We start from the raw sequence: 16,171 nt of genomic DNA on the forward strand, positions 1-16,171 counted from the left end.
GATGTGCATCCTCTGATTTACTTGCGGAGAGATTAGTGTTCTCTTGAAATTGATACGTTTAACATTCTTCACTGAAATCTGTCTAGATTCTGCACCTGCTAAAACACAAACAAACTCAACACCCCCCACAGGGACTGGAGGGTCCTCTCTCAATTCTGTTTCCTAACATTTGCATGAAGAAATGGAAATATCAACATTTTTGTTATAAACATGAAAAAACATCAAGAACAAAACAATGCATATAGTAAAGAAACTAACAACAAATAAAAATCAATCAGATAATACACAATTAATATTACATATAAAATCACAGTTACCAAGTGCTACACTATCAAATTGTCATCCCAGAGTCTGCAGCAGCTGATAAACCTTAAAACAACAGAGATTTGGATAAAACATGTCCGGATCATGTTTCTCCAAAACTCCTTTTGAGGCTCAGCTGCCCTATATGGTCAAATTGTTAAGCCAAAAGGACTTGAATACTTTTTGATGCAGAAAACACCTGGGTCAATCACACCATCCACGTAGAGCCAGAGCTTGGCCAGAGCTCAAACTCTAATTGGAGGATATGTTTTAACACATTATAAAACAAAAGTCCTAGAAATAACAGTTATAAGTAAAAAACCTTATTATTAAAACTTTATCAAACTATCAAATAATTGAACCTGTCTAAAATCTCTTTCAAGACAAAAATTCTCTAAATACAACAAACCCTTTCTTCAGAAATCTGAAAATTTGAAGTCTGAAATCTTGAACTAAAATTTGGACAATGAATTTTTAAAGGAAGATGAATTGCAGCTGCATAAAAGATTGGATAAAGAAAACAAATGAGTAGTTAAAAAATCAAAAACACAGGATCCTGAAAAAACATCTTGTAATCAATCACCGAAAGAGACAATAAAACATATGAAAACTGACTGTAAATACTATAACAACACCTTAATACCTTAATAATAATTCTTATCACAAAAATCAGACAACTCACATTTTATGATTAACCTATTAACAAGAAATGTTTAAAATAGTTTAAGACAATCCTTTTAAAGCACTCATATAACATTAGTAACAATCACTACTTATCATTACTTACAAAAACTTAACAATCACTATTTATCGTATTATCTATAAAACTTAAAAATCACTATTACTTATATTATTATCTATAAAAACCCAAAGACAGAGATTACAAACTCAATACTAAAATTCCATCAGATGACATTTTCTCAACTCTTTGTTTGCAGAGACATTTTTGGTAATTAAATCATTACTAACATTTCTATCTTTATACAGTGATTTTTATCCATATCATATTTGAAATAACATTGATTCACATAATGTTCATCCTTCTTGGTATCTTGGAAAACACTCGGTCCTGCTGTACTTTTTCATTACGTCTCTGACTCTTGTAAGAAATTGGGAAGATGCTGTTGAAATTTTTGCTGTAGTGTTGCGATCCCGCCACCGGTGGCGCTGCTGCTCTCGGCGTTGTCGCTGCCATGGCAACCAGGACTGTGCCGCCATCTCCGCCGCCATTGCTGGGCGCTGCGGGGAGATGAGGGGCGGCGCCGCCTCGCTCCCGTCCTTGTTGTGTCACCTTGTGGATGGGAGAAGAGACACCCCCGCCACGGCCGCGCCCCGCCTGCTCCGCCTCCAGCGCGGCCGAGCCCCCAGGAACGCCCCTCTCCCCCCTTGCGCTGCTGCTCGGCAGCAAGGAGCCTTCCATCCCTCGGCTGATGTCCGCTCCGCCCCGGGCTCGCCTCCGGCTCGGTGCTGGCCGTACCCGCTCTGTCTGGCCCCGCGCCTGCTCCGTTCTACCTGATTCCCGTTCACAAAAAGTGAATTTGGGATCCCAGTCCCGTTGCCATAAAGCAATTTGGATCTCAATTTCCAGCACCTCAATGCTACTAGTGTCTATAGGAGATACAGGCATTTCAGAAGCAGAGATGGGAATGGGAAAATTTGTGAGAACCGGAGGGTTTGGCTCACTGGAGAGAAGCGAGGGTTTACATTCCTTATTTTTCTCCAGAGCTGTCCGTATCACTTCCACCGCCCTCTTTTCTGCCTGACACATTAACAATTCGTTATCAACCACACTCCAAAGTTTACTCATTTTCTTGCCCGGTTTATCCTCATCTAACACTAATTCCCACAACTTATCCCTATATCTTCTCCATTCTGAAAGTTCATGAACACTATGGGGGTTAATGAAAAAGCCGTAAGACTCAGCATGATGCAATAGCGAAGGGAGATCCTTATCTAAGTCAATCCCCCTAATCTGCCTTTTTATAAGAGAAGCACTAAATAAATCATATGCTGCTTGCCTTTCCATGATTACGCCGGTACCGTTGCTGGCTCCTTCAGGCTTCGGCAGCACGTATCGGCTGATCCCGCTTCTACGGTCACTCAGGGCGCGGAGCAGAGAGTATCGGCTCTTTCGCCATCCTTCCAGCTGCAGGACCCGAACCCCAACGCAGCACCTCTCTCGCCTTAGGCTCGGATCAGGTCCCTGCTTTCGGGCGCCAGTTGTTAGAGGGAATGCCGCGGGAGACAAGACTCATGATATCATGATCATCAAGTCTCAGTTTATTGTAACAGATTACACAGTTTATATATGTTCGTTAATTAGCTCATACCTATTGCAAAAGCCGAGCTCATGATTGGTTGCTATGTGACTTGTACTATTATCTTAAAACTATCTTTGTGAAAGATACATGCCTGTCCAGCCGGCCTTGCAGTTAGAACAGCTTAGCACTTCTTTGTTCTTCTCTATCTATTTCTACATACCAAGCAGTTTCAATATCCTGCTTTCTGCACACCATCTACTCTTCAGGGCCATGCGAACTTTGCAGCAGTCACGTAGCCCTCCCTACTTGGATTAATTTTACAGTATCATGTCCCTTGTTGTACAACCATTCCTCTGTCAGGCTCTCTTCACTGATCCAGACTGGGCCCCACCTCAATGCTTCCTCTAGAAAAACAAACATCAAATTATGGAAAATAGCTTACAGACAAAAAGGGGAACAAGAAAAATGGTTAAAAATCTTACCTCTGTCAGGACCTTAAAGAAGGCCCAACCCCTGCATGCCAGGGAAAAACCCACCATGGGTGAGGGAATCACAGGCTTTTTCCCTTCCCCTGCACGGCCCCCATGGTGATCCCAAAGCAAACAAGGGCAGTGGAGCAGCCCAAGCCCTTCCTTGCCTGCAAAGCAAAGCAGCCCCTGCACAGGGTCTGGAGTCCCACCTCTGCTCCCACCATGGGGGTTTGTTTGTGTCAGGCTGGCTGCCCCAGCCCAGCCCCAGCCCGAGGCACGGTGGGTGCTGGGGGCTGTTGGCAGGGCCAGGAGCCCACTCCCATTTCATATCCACCCCAGCCCATGTCCCCAGCCCTGCCAAAAGCAGCCTGGCAGCCGACTGAAGGATCAGCTGCATCCGCCCCAGCAAAGGGGGAACCTTTGGTTCCCAGCCAGGCTGTGCAATGCCCAAATCTGGGAGCATCCCCCTGCGTGTGGACTCATCTGCAAATTCCCTGTGGAACCTGGCTTTGAAGGAGATGTTAGAATCAAAGTCCACCATCTTCAGCCTGCCGGTGGTCAGGTGGAGCAAGAGGTTGTCATCCTTGACATCGTCCTCGCTGCCCCCAGCAGCAGCAGGGCCCGACCCTGCTCAGCTCCCGAGATCAGACGAGACCGGGCGCTCTCAGGGCAGTGTGCCATAGGCACCTGGCAGCCCCCAGCAGCGCCCTTCAACCCACCACAGAACCCTCCGGGCACAAGTCCTGAACATCACGGGGGCCCCACACAGCCAACAGGGATGCCCATGCCCACAAGAAAATCCAGAGACAGACCAGAGATGTCCTAGTTTAGGGAAAATTTGGGAGAAAAACCTCTGAAGTAGCCCCCAGAAAACAAACCCCCACGGCCCCTCCCCACCCACCTGGTTTGGGAAAATATTTTATCTGAGAGAAGTGGAAAAAGACCTGTTTATTTAACAAAAAAACCCCTTCCCAGCACTAAAAAAATGAACAACACCAGATGCCAAAAAACTCTTTCACCACTCTGCAGAGATGACAAATCCAGAAAGTGCCTCCTGGGAGTGGTCACCCGGGTCTGGGTGCTGGGGATTGCTCCGGGCACTGGGGATGGCTGCCGCAGATCAGAAAATGCAGGCTTCTGGTGTTCCTGGGGGTTTCCCAGATCCCAGTCTGGAGCAGGCTGGATGGTATTCAGGAAGAGGAAAGGAAAAGAAACAGTCCAGGGAAAGAACTGGACTGCTCAGCTAAACTAACTGGGAAGCAAAGGAAAAAGCAGAAGCAAGCCAAACAAAGCAAGCCAGCCAGCACTGGCCTCTTCTAGACAGCAGACCATGGGGGGAGGTGAGCCGGCTGATAACAAGGCAAAACAAACCTTCACTTTCAGAGTCAGTTCTGAAAGCACAGAACAGAATATCAAACATAAACAGAACACACGACTGGGGACACAAACACCATAACGTCACCCTCGGACATTCCACCCCTTATCTCCATATCTTCAACATCATGTAAAAACACCATCAAGTAAAAACTTCTATCTTTCACTTACTCAAACCTTCAACACTTACACATTTCTTTCTATTTCACTTGCTCAAACCTTTGACACTTATACATTTCTTTCTGTCTCATGTCTGTATGTTTTCATGTACAGACACTGGCAGCAACATCCAGCAAACAGTGATATTTGCACATGAGTCTCACCCCACAATCAGATCTACCTGAGGTACACATTGCGTTGTTCCATCTCTCTGCATTATCCACCATGTACAACCTGGTCCCTGAGCAAAGACAATCCCACAAATGGGTTTGTCTGTACTCAAGGCAGAATTGATCCACACTGATTTCCATAACAAACCTCTGGCATGTGCCACTGGGACTTTATCTCCATATTCTATATTCAGGGGCTCAGATTGGCCAGGATCTGCTAGATTGGTGGAACCTCGGCTGTTAACTAAGCAGGTGGCCTTTGCTAAATGTTGCTCCCAATTTTTGAAAGATCCCCCACCCAATGCTTTTAAGGTGGTTTTTAACAGTCCATTGTGCCTCTCCACTCTGCCTGCAACTGGGGCATGGTTTGGGATGTGGTACACCCACTCAATTCCATGTTCCCTAGCCCAGGTGTTGATAAGGCTGTTCTTGACATGAGTCCCATGGTGTGACTCAATCCTCTCAGGGGTACCATGTCTCCAAAGGACCTGCTTTTCAAGGCCCAGGATGGTGTTACGGGCTGTAGCATGAGACACAGGGTAGCTTTCCAACCATCCTGTGGTGGCTTTTACCATCGTCAGCACGTAGCGCTTGCCTTGGCGTGTCTGGGGCAGTGTGATGTGGTCAATCTGCCAGGCCTCCCCATACTTGTACTTGGACCCCTGCCCACCATACCACAGGGGCTTCACCCGCTTGGCCTGTTTGATGGCAGCACAGGTCTCACAGTCATGGATCACCTGACAAACACTGTCCATGGTTAGATCCACCCCTCGGTCTCGTGCCCACTTGTAGGTGGCATCTCTGCCCTGATGGCCTGAGGTATCACTGGCCCATTGTGCTCATCGCAACAGCCACTGGTTGAGGCTCACTGTCAGGTTTAGCTGCTGGCTTAGGCTCACAGACTGGGTTAGCTGCTGGCTTAGGCTCCCTGTCTGGTTTAGCTGCTGGCTTAGGCTCCCTGTCTGGTTTAGCTGCTGGCTTCCAGCCGGGGCTGTTGGCTGCAGCCTGAGTGACTGGGATAGCTGCTGATTTATCTCCCTGCCCCCCTTCCTCTGTCTGCTGCCCTACAGTATCTAGCAGGGTGTGATAAGCACATGCCAGGGCCCAGCTCGCTGCAATGATCTTTTTCTCCTTAGACTTATCATGGCATTTCTCTTTCAGGTACTTTGCCACCTCAGCTGGATTCTGAATTTGTTCACATGGGAAGTCCCAGGCTATAGGGTCAGAAAATTCCTTTAAGATTTGGCCCATATGCTCCCATTTCTTTCTTGAACTCCCTCACATCTCCTGAGTTGAGAGGTACCTCCACATAACCTAGTCCCAGAATTTGGGTTGATTGTCCGTGCTGACCAACATTGGGGTTAGGGATCATTCCCAAAGCTACTTCCCTTCATGGATATAGAGCTTGCCCTTCCCTTTCTCTTTCCCCCCTTGTTAGACTACGAGTAACACAGTGATTTTCCTCAGGGACCGGCTCTGGGATTTCTACCTCTTGGTTATCAAAATCTCCCCCTTGATCAAAATCGGGGTAGACTGCTGGTGGTGCTGGTGGGGGTGGAGGAGGAGGAGGGATGTATGGTAGAGGGGGTGCAGTTGGAACTTCCTCAGGCTTTTTATTTTTCTTTTTCCCTCCCTGGGTGCTTCAGGCAAAAAGTTTTGCTCTTGTTTCCCCCACTATCCAGAGAGCAGCATACTTGCTCTCTTCCATATCAAAAGGTTCTTTGGAGTTTGCATAAATGTTTAATGCCTGGCAAATCCAGTCCTTGAAGTTTCCAAACTGGCCAAAATAAATTATCACTACAGATGTGTTTTCCTCCTCATACTTTTATACAATAATGTATCATTTTTGCCCTAGCCTTCCCTTTCCTTGAAGGATATTCATCCCAAGATTTTATCATTAGACCTAACGGACTGTCAGGGGGGATCTGGGGAAGCGTTACCGGGGTCCCCGTCCCCATGGAAGCAGAGGGCTTGCTTTTCCTCTGTCCCATCTCCCAGGACACCTTCAGGCACACACACACTCGCGGCCCCTGTTGGTGCCCAGCCCCTCGCGGGCTCTGCAAACCGCACTACTCAGAGCTCTGCCCGTGCCTCGTCCTACAAGGACGTCTCACGCGTTATGTCCTGGGATCCCAGCCCAACCCAGCGGATCCCCACTTTTATATTCACTCTGTCCTGCGTCTTCGCCCGGCTTCGTGCACAAAGATTACGGGGTTACCGGGATCCCTTGTGCTCAATACCGAATTTGGGTTCGTCGGTAAGGGTCTGGGAAGGAAAAGCCTGCACCAGGGCCGCTGCAGAGGCAGCGGGGCGCTTCCCTGATTAGGAATTCCCACCCGTTCACCCTTATCCGAGTCACGGCACCAAGTTTGTTACGGACAAATTCAACTGGGGAGGCTAATTATAGATAAATCAATTAACAAGAATTTATTAAGCAAGCGGTATTAAGCAAAAGAACAGCGCGGGGCAGCCGGGGAGCCTCTGCTCTGCCACGGAGCACCTTCCCCCTTTGACCTTTTTGTTTTTATACGTCCCAGTTGACGTATGTTCTCTCGATGCACTCTGCGCCGGTGCAATTGGTCGCTGGGGGTCTTTTTTTCTGCCTTTGGAGGTCGCAGGAATGAAGGCTCCTCATCTTCCTTGCAGATTGTCCTTGGCCTAAAACTAAACTTGTATATAATTACACAGTCTTCTATGCTAGTTGCATTCCCTACTCAGTTCAAATTATCTCCTTTAACACTCATTTTGATGAACAATGACCTTTGTATTTATTACACCCACTCTCTCCCAGTGCCCCCCAGCGTGTCCATCTCTCTGCTGCCCTCGAGCTCCTGGCCCGGCCCCGGCCGCCTGCTCCCATCCAGCTGAGGTGGTTCCAGGGCCAGCAGGAGCTCTCTGTGGTGGCCACCAACGTGGTCCTCAACGGGGACTGGACCCACCAGCTCCTGGTGCTGCTGGAAACCCCAACCCGGGCCAGGCTCACCTCCACCTGCCAACAACATCAGCCTGGAACAACCTGTGAGCCGGAACTGGGGTATGGGGGAGGAACTGGGGGTGCTGCGAGAGCCACTGGGATGTGCTGGGAGCACCTGGGAGGGAGTTGGAGAGAGCCTGGTTTCAACTGGGAGACGAGGTTGGGGGTTTGGAAGGGCTAAGAAGGGGTTTGAAGGATACTGGGGAGGGTGGGATGGGGTTCTGAGGGTCCTGGTGGGCACTGGGAAGAGACTGGGAGAGGATTTGGGGGTCCTGGGACAGTGGGGGTGACTGTAAGGAGGCTGTGGGATCCTGTGAGTGACAGGAGGGGCTTTGGTGGGTCCTGGGGAGGTCAGGAAGGGATCAAGAGGGAGGTTTCAGGGGATCCTAAGTGGGCTGGGAGTGACCTGGAGGGTGCTTGGAGGGGCCAGGGTGTCTGTGAGAGTTTTTGGGAGATCCTGACCCCTGCGGACCCTCCAGAGATGCTGCTGGATGCTGCCGCAGCAAGATGCTGACAGGAACTGGAGACACCCGAGTTGGGTTCTGTCTTCCTGGCACTGGGGATCGGGTTCTACCTGTGCAAGAATGTCTGGGGGGTCCCGTGTGTCGTGTCCCCCCTCCCCTGGAATGTGTGGGCTCCCCTGGGGCCCCCAGCCCGGTGTCACCCCCTTTTCTCTGCCCACAGAGCTCCTGAGACGCCGGCGGCCGCAGCTGCTCCCCGTGGCCTCGGGCCGAGCCAGGACCTTCCCAGCTCTATCCCCACGCTGATTTTGGGGGGGTCGAGTGTCCCCCCAGCCCTGCTGTCACTCTGCCCCTGCCCCCTGCTCCCAGTGTTCCCAGTAAAGCTTCCCAGTTAAACCCAGCCCAGTTCATGGGGGCACTGGGGAGGGACTTGGGGGGACCCCACGGCGGGGCCGGCCCTGGGCAGGGAGGGCGGGTCCAGGTGGGGAACACTGCCTGCTGCGGGTCTGCCCGGCAACTGGTGAGTCATCAGCCCCGCTCGCTCTCATTGGCTGACTCTTCTCCACCGCGTTCTCTCATTGGCTGAGGAGAGGCCCGGCAGTGCAGAGAAGGAACGGGAGAGATCCCGCCCCGAGCACCGGCACGGGGACAACAGACCCAGCCTGGGCACAGGGAGGGAATTTATTACCAACCAAACCACGGCAGCACCAGGAGAAGGGAAAGAAATCCCTCCAGCACCTTCCCCCACCCAACGGGGATCACCCACAACAGGGTTATCCACCATGGAGAGACGGGGACATCCCAGTTTAGACCACAGCCAATTTTATTGAGTGTACCAGGTGTTTATACAGGGATTTACTTGTATGGTGATTATAGAGGGCTCTGTTTTTGGTAACAATTTCCCATTGGTTACACATTCTTTGTGACATCAGGTCACCTGGGAACATTTATCTTATCACAAAGTCTCACACCATGTTGCTTGGTCAGTCTTCTTGCCCAGGGAGACTGAAACTGTGTCTGTGTCTCCCACAGTTTCTGCTCAGTCAGGCCTCAGATATCGGGCCCCTTTATCAGCTCCATTGCTTTACTCTCTGTTTTATTCCCCATATGGGGGCACCAGGGCTCTGCCCAATGGGGTTCACTGGGGATCATCCATCCCGGATCCTCCCATGGGGGATGGAGCTGCAGCAGCACACCAAGCTCTTCCCTCACTCTCTTCCCTCACTCCAAGCTCTTCCCTCACTCGGGGCACTCACAGGGCTTCCCTTAGTGGTGCCTCCGTTGGTGCTGGGTCAAGTTTGAGCTCATGGAGAAGCTCTTCCCACACTTCCCACACTCATAGGGCCTCTCCCCGGTGTGGATGCGCCGGTGCACGGTGAGGTTGGAGTTTTGCTTGAAGCCCTTCCCGCAGTCGGGGCAGCGGAAGGGCCTCTCCTCTGTGTGAATCCGCTCATGGAGGAGGAGATTGGAGCTGGTCTGAAAGCTCTGCCCACACTGGGGACACTCGTAGGGCCTCTCCCCAGTGTGGATGCGCTGGTGTCTTCTCAGGTGTGAGCTCCGCCCAAAGCTCTTCCCACATTCCAAGCACTCATAGGGCCGTTCCCCAGTGTGGACCACCTGGTGCACCATCAGGCCAGACATGTCTTTGAAACCCTTCCCACACTTCCCACACTCGTAGGGCCTCTCCCCGGTGTGGATGCGCCGGTGCACGGTGAGGCTGGAGTTGTGCTTGAAGCCCTTCCCGCAGTCAGGGCAGCGGTACGGCCTCTCCTCTGTGTGAACCCGCTCATGACTGAGGAGACTGGAGCTTCTCTGAAACCTCTTCCCACACTCCCCACACTCGTAGGGCCTCTCCCCAGTGTGGATCCTCTGGTGCTGGACCAGGTGGTCGCTCCGGCTGAAACCCTTCCCGCATTCCAAGCACTTGCGTGGCTTCTCCCTGCCATGAGTCTTCTCCACCAGCTCCGAGCTCCGCCTGGATCTCCGCCCGCCTTCCTGGCTCAGGGGGGCTCTTTCCTCCCCACAGCTCCCTGGGCTGGGTTTGCAGCTCCTCCTCCTGCAGCATCTCTGGGGCTTTTCCTCCTCCTCCATCCAGGCACACCCTGGGTATGACAAATCCTGGTTTGGGGAAAAAACAAGAGGAGAGCACCTTGGAATGGAGGTTCCACCTTGCCCAAGTTTATCTCAGGAAGTCACTGGGAATCTTGTGTCTGTAAGAACCTCCAAAACACCAAGATTCAGCCCAAAAATACTGCAAACTTCCAAGACACAAATCAAAAACTCCCTAAACATCACAACTCAGGAAAAACCTCCTCCAAAAGATAAAGATTCAGCTGCCACATAAAACCAAAGCACCAACATTTAGCCCAAGCAAGCTCAGAAACACCAAGATTCACCCCGTGAAAATCGTGGATCCACTTCACAGTCACCTGCTGCATGTGGAGGCAGCAGCACTCCTGGGCTGGGGGGAGGCTGCAGACACAGGGAGTGGTGGAACCTTCTGCTGCTTCCTCTTTCTGCTCCTCCTCCTCCTCCTGTGTCTCTGCTCTTCCTCACACTCCTCTTCCTCCTGCTATTCCTCCTTCTCCTGCACAATCCCACCCTCTCCTGCCACCTGCATCGTTTGACCATTTTGTTCCTCAAGCCTGCTTCTCCTTCCCTTCTCCTCCTGCCCCCAGGCCCAGCACCCACTGCCGGCTCCCTCTTCCCCCCACACCCACAGCATCCCAGCGCAGGGGCAGGGATGGAGCTGGGGCAGGTCGGGCTGGGGCAGCGCTGGGCTCTCGGCCGCTCCCGCCCGCACTCGGTCCCCACTGCAGCCGCTCCCGCCAGGACAGCGCGGGGGGGCCCGGCCTTGGCGCTGCCCCACTCCCACCTCCCCAAATTCCCCTCGCGGGGCCATGGGGCCGAGGGGGTCGCAGGTGGGTCCAGGTGGGGAACGCGGGGAGCTGCGAGTCTGCCTGGCAACTGGTGAGTCATCAGCGCCGCGGGCTCTGATTGGCTGAGCTCGGCCCGAGCCCTGGGGCTGCAGCACAGAGGGGACACCCTGCTCCAGGGGGGATGTCCCACAAACGGGGGACCCATGAAAGGAACAACAGGAAAGTGTCTTTACAAACAGATGCTCTGAATCTGCTCGGACATAGGGCTAGAGAATTGTACATAAGGGTGTGACAGGAGAATCCATTGGTTTCCGAAAATGTCAGCCAAGGTCTTGCTAAATTCATTAACTTGGAGAAGAACAACAAAGCCGTAACAGAGCCATGAGTATCATCTGCTATACAAAACTGGGGTGCATATGAAAGGGGTAAGTAGTATGTGGATTGAGAAGTCTGTAGCTCTCAAGTATTTCAGCCAACACAGAAAGGGAAAGGGAGATGCAGCTGGGAAAATTAGGATGAAAATGAGACGGTGTCCTCCAACAATTGGCGAGATCCCATGGCCTGAATGTCCCATGGCCTCTCCCTTTTCTTAGGAATGAAATTACTTTTACAGGATTCCTCCATCTGCTTTGTGGACAGAATTCTCTGCTGATGTCAATTTTTCCACACACCCTGGGGTTCATCCCGAATTCCTTCCACCCTCCAGGGCGGCGGGCAGGGAGTGCAGCTGAAGGTGCCTCACCCACTTTGGGTGATTGGCTCCCTTGGCTGGCGGCGGCACCGGGGATTGATTGGGGACCCGGGAGTGACCAGGAGACAGACGAGTGACACATCAGGGGGTCTGTGAAGAGTCAGCAGGGAGAGAGCACTGAAAATCTCATCAGTGAGTGCCCTGGGATCCTCGGGGAGTGAACATGGCAGGGCACCCATGGAGGGGAGAAAAGGGAAAGCCGGGGAGGGGTCCTGGCCAAAGGGATGATGGATCTCAAAATGTCTCTGAAGGGTCCCTTGGGAGAATGTTGAGGTAGTTTGCATATTCTCCCAGAGGTAATTAAGGACATGGACACCCAGTGGGGGAATGAGGGAAGTGGAGAAGGGATTTGGACAACAGGTGATGTATGGTGTTGGTGTGCTGGGAAGGGATCAGGTGAAGGGGAGTGTGCAGCAATATGGTTCAGGCAAGAAGCAGCAGGAGGAATCTGTGTGGTAAGAAAAAGGATGATGGCAAAGAGGACGAACAGAAAAATACTCAGGATTGGTTTCTTTTCTAGCACCGTTTTTTCTCAGAATTTACCATCTCATACTTTCAATTCGCAGGAGAGGAAAAGCAGGAGGTCAGGATGCCAGGGGTTTCTCTGCGGTGGCAGCGGCAGCACCGGGCGCAGAGGTGCGGCACCGGGAGCACGGGCTGGGGCCTGTGGGGAGCTGCGGGGCCGGGCCGGGGCTGTGGGGCAGCCGGGGCTCAGCGCCGGGCGCTGCCTGACCCCACCAGCCCCGGGCAGGGCCGGCAGTGGCCCCCGGCCCCCAGGAGGCTGCGGGACGCCCCGGCCGCTGCCCGGCCCCGGGGAGCTGCCGGCCCTGCCCGCCGGGGGGGCCGCCTTTGGACACTGCGGCAGGACAGGCACCGGCTCTGCCACACGGGCTGGGCAGGGACCCTGAGCACAGGGGGGAAAACAAAGGAACAGCTGGGAAATGCAGAGTGCACATGGAAGGATCAGGATTTGCTGTGCAGGATTTGCTTTGGGTCCCTGCAGAAAGGAAAGGTTTTGCAGAAAGCTCAGCAGCTCTCAGAGGATGAGCACCCACAGGCAGTGACCGGGGCTGCAGGAGTGGCACAAGAAGGCCCTGCAGCATTTGGGCACAAAGGCACAGCAGCTGAAGGCAAGAAGGGATGAGCAAAAGGCCAAGCTGAAGGCAAAGGCCATGGCAGAGTTCCCACAGCCCCTGAGGGATCAACCCCAGGGCCCAAGGGGGCCCCAGCACCCAGGGCATGACGGGGTCGGCCACAAGCACCTGGCAGAGGCATTGCCCTCCTGGCCAGGGCAGAGCCCACCAAAACAGCCCCTGGGAAGGAGTCAGGGCTCCAGCTGCAGCCCACAAGGACACTGCAAGCACAGACAGCAGCACCCTCAGCAGCAGCAAGTCCACCCCTGCATGGACATGGATTGTCAGGGCTCTCTGAGCTCCCATCCCACCGGGGACCCACCACACTGGAGCCCTGGAGAACATTCAGGCTGGGTCTGCATCCAGAGGAGGCCTCTCCTGATGGACACAGGGGCCTCTCCATCCACTCGGAATCTTACACCTAAGCGGGACAACTGCTAAAAATGTCTTTGAGTATTCAGGGGAGAAGTAGGAAAGAGGAGTGGCTTTATTCAACCACTTCTAGCATATGTGGGAAAGGGTTTGAAATGCAAGAATTTTTACTTGCCCCTAATTGTGACTATAGTTTACAGGGAAGGGATTTGATCGCTAAACTGGGAATGCAAATTAACATTATAAAAGCTGACACAGAGGCTCGTTCTGTTGTACCTTTGTGTCATATGTCTGGCAAGGCCTATGCTGAAGTGAACCCAGAAGTGTGGGCAGCCTCAGGGAAATGGGGAAAATTAGATATGGAGCCTCTTCAAAGTACTTTGAAGCAACCAGCACAAGTGTTGTCTAGAAGCAACACCCTATTCCAAGGGAGGGAAGAATGAAAAATGCATATTATATGATTGGCTCATTGCAAATATTAAAATGAATACTATATGTGTTATGTTGGAAAGTTGTGTCCTAGTAATCTCTTTTAAGCAGTGCTGTATTAATCTCTTTTAAGTAGTGTGCTACATACAGTTTTTAGCCTATATCATGAGATTAAAATAGAAACTATGTGACATAAGATACTTTTTGTAACTAGCTCAAGGAATGGAAAAGATAATCAAGAAATTCTTTGCATTATTGATGCTGGATAGAGATCACAGCAACAGACAATTGGAACCCCAGAAAAGAATCATTGCCTCCTTTGCAGAAAAGCTCAGACTTCCAGGAACCAAGAAGGCTGATGTACAACATGGGGGGGAATCTAAAATTAAGCAGAAACACCCTGGTTTGAAAGGAATGTTTGAATCTTGTATGAGATATATGAATATGCAATAGGCCATTGCTTTTAAGGGGTAGTCCTTTATAAGCAAGGTGTGCTATTTGGTGGAGTGCCAGGCAACCGGACTCCATAATTGTTTACATTTATTGTCTCTTATTGTCCTAATTTTTATGACTATTTTCTTACTAATAAAGTTCTAAAATTTTAACAAAAGTGAATGGTGTTTTTCACAGGAAGGAAGGGGAATTAGACAAAGCGCAGGACAAACCCACAGAGCTGTGTGTGCTTGTAAGAGCCTGGCACTGAAATGCCCTGAGCAGGAAGGCTTCAATAGCTTCTGGTAACACCATGTCAGCTAAAAGGGGGCAAAATCAATTCTGACTTCTTCAGCAACCACTGGATCACTTATTAAGGTATTTCTAAAAGAAATAATTCCAATAAAAGGGATTGTGGAAGCAATAGAATCAGACAGTAGAACTCATTTTACAGGAAAAATCCTTCAGGGGGTTATTTCAGCTTTAGGAATACAATGGGACCTCCAGAACCCCTGGCACCCCCACAGCTCAGGCTGGGTAGAAAGAATGAATAGGGAACTAAGGAAACACCTCTGGAAGCTGGGGATAAAAACCAGGATGCCATGGGTACAGCTTTTGCCATTGTCTTGGGCAAGAAGAAGAGCCAGACCCAGGCCAGATATTCAATTCAATCTCCCATGGAATTGATCTTGGGAATTCCTTACCCTGGGAATTCTCCACCTAGTGCAGGGTGGAGATAAGGGATGTACATTTAAAGCAGTCTGTGGCCAGAATCCTGTCTCTGGTGCAATCTCTCCCCCAGGAAGCTGGGCTGGCACAGAGCCTGCCTTGGCACTTTGCTGCTCCCAATGATATGTATATTTGTTATAATTTGCACCACTGTAATATTGTTGTATTTGGTTAAGGGAAATATGATTTGACACGTATAATATTTTGTTATTGCAAAGCACAGACGCCAGCACTGAGAACTGCCCCCCCCCCCCATATTGGTTACACCAATACCGGCTTTCTTGGACAAAGCCTCATTTACAATTTAACACATGTGGCTCGCCTGAAGATGGGGAGATGGGCTGCTCAGAAGGGCGATACTGGAATGTCTGGGCACTGATCATCCTGGTAACAACCCTAGATTGGGATTGCTGAACTCCTCCGGGCTGATACATCTGAAAGCCACGGCTCCATAACTCCATCAGAGGATCGAGGATCATCCACACCTGGACTTGGATTGTTCAACCTTGACTCAGAGAAAAGAACTTCATGAATATGTGGGACTTTGAATAGAAAGAAAAGGCAGATGGCTGAAATCCCAGCCTTGGGCAGAAAATTTCCTGTAAGAACTGCAGGGTCCAGGAGGGTGTGTGTGTGCCTAAGGTAGGGGAACCTCTGCCAAATGGCGTCCTTCCTGTCACACACCCAGTGCCGACCCCAGGCTCAGCACTGTCCTTCTCCTTGTGGCTGGCTCAGAGAGAATTTGATCCTAAATAAAATTTTCATTTTTCATTTTTATTTGGATGGACAAATTTTCATTTATAACACCAACATCCAAGCAGGACATGGGCTCTGCCTAAGGAGTGCAAAGCAGCACCACTGGTGGCCAAGTGGCGTGGCCCATGCCAAGGGGCCCCGAGGCCAGAAACAGCCGCCAGCACAGCTGAACACGGGGGGACCCCTCAGCCTGGGCTCCAGGTCTCTGCAGCCCCGGAGATTTGCACTTCCCGCCTGCAGCAGGAGGATGGGAGGCCCCCCTGAGCCTGCACTGAAGGCAGCGCAGCAGCAGCCAGGGCTCCACAGCGGGGCAAGGCCCTGGGCCTGCCCACACCTCCTCTGCTGAAATCCTCGGCCTGGCCACCCTCCCTGGGCAGCTCCAGCCACCGGGGCCAGCCCTTGCTGCCACTGCTGCAGCTTCAGTGCTCGCTGGGCCTGCACTGCCACAGCTGCTGGGGAGACACCGGGACAATTCCACTCACTTACACTCACACTGCATTAGCTGGGTTGGTGGAAAA

General features: G+C 51.5%; 1 protein-coding gene across 1 annotated transcript in view; it reads left to right on the plus strand.

Moving 5' to 3' along the window:
- The window catches only part of LOC144247628 (uncharacterized), a 643,963-nt gene that overhangs the window by 353,854 nt on the left and 273,938 nt on the right, over positions 1-16,171 (plus strand). The window lies entirely within an intron of this gene.

The sequence above is a fragment of the Lonchura striata genome, chromosome 29 (genome assembly GCF_046129695.1).
Source record: "Lonchura striata isolate bLonStr1 chromosome 29, bLonStr1.mat, whole genome shotgun sequence".
Lineage (NCBI taxonomy): Eukaryota > Metazoa > Chordata > Aves > Passeriformes > Estrildidae > Lonchura > Lonchura striata.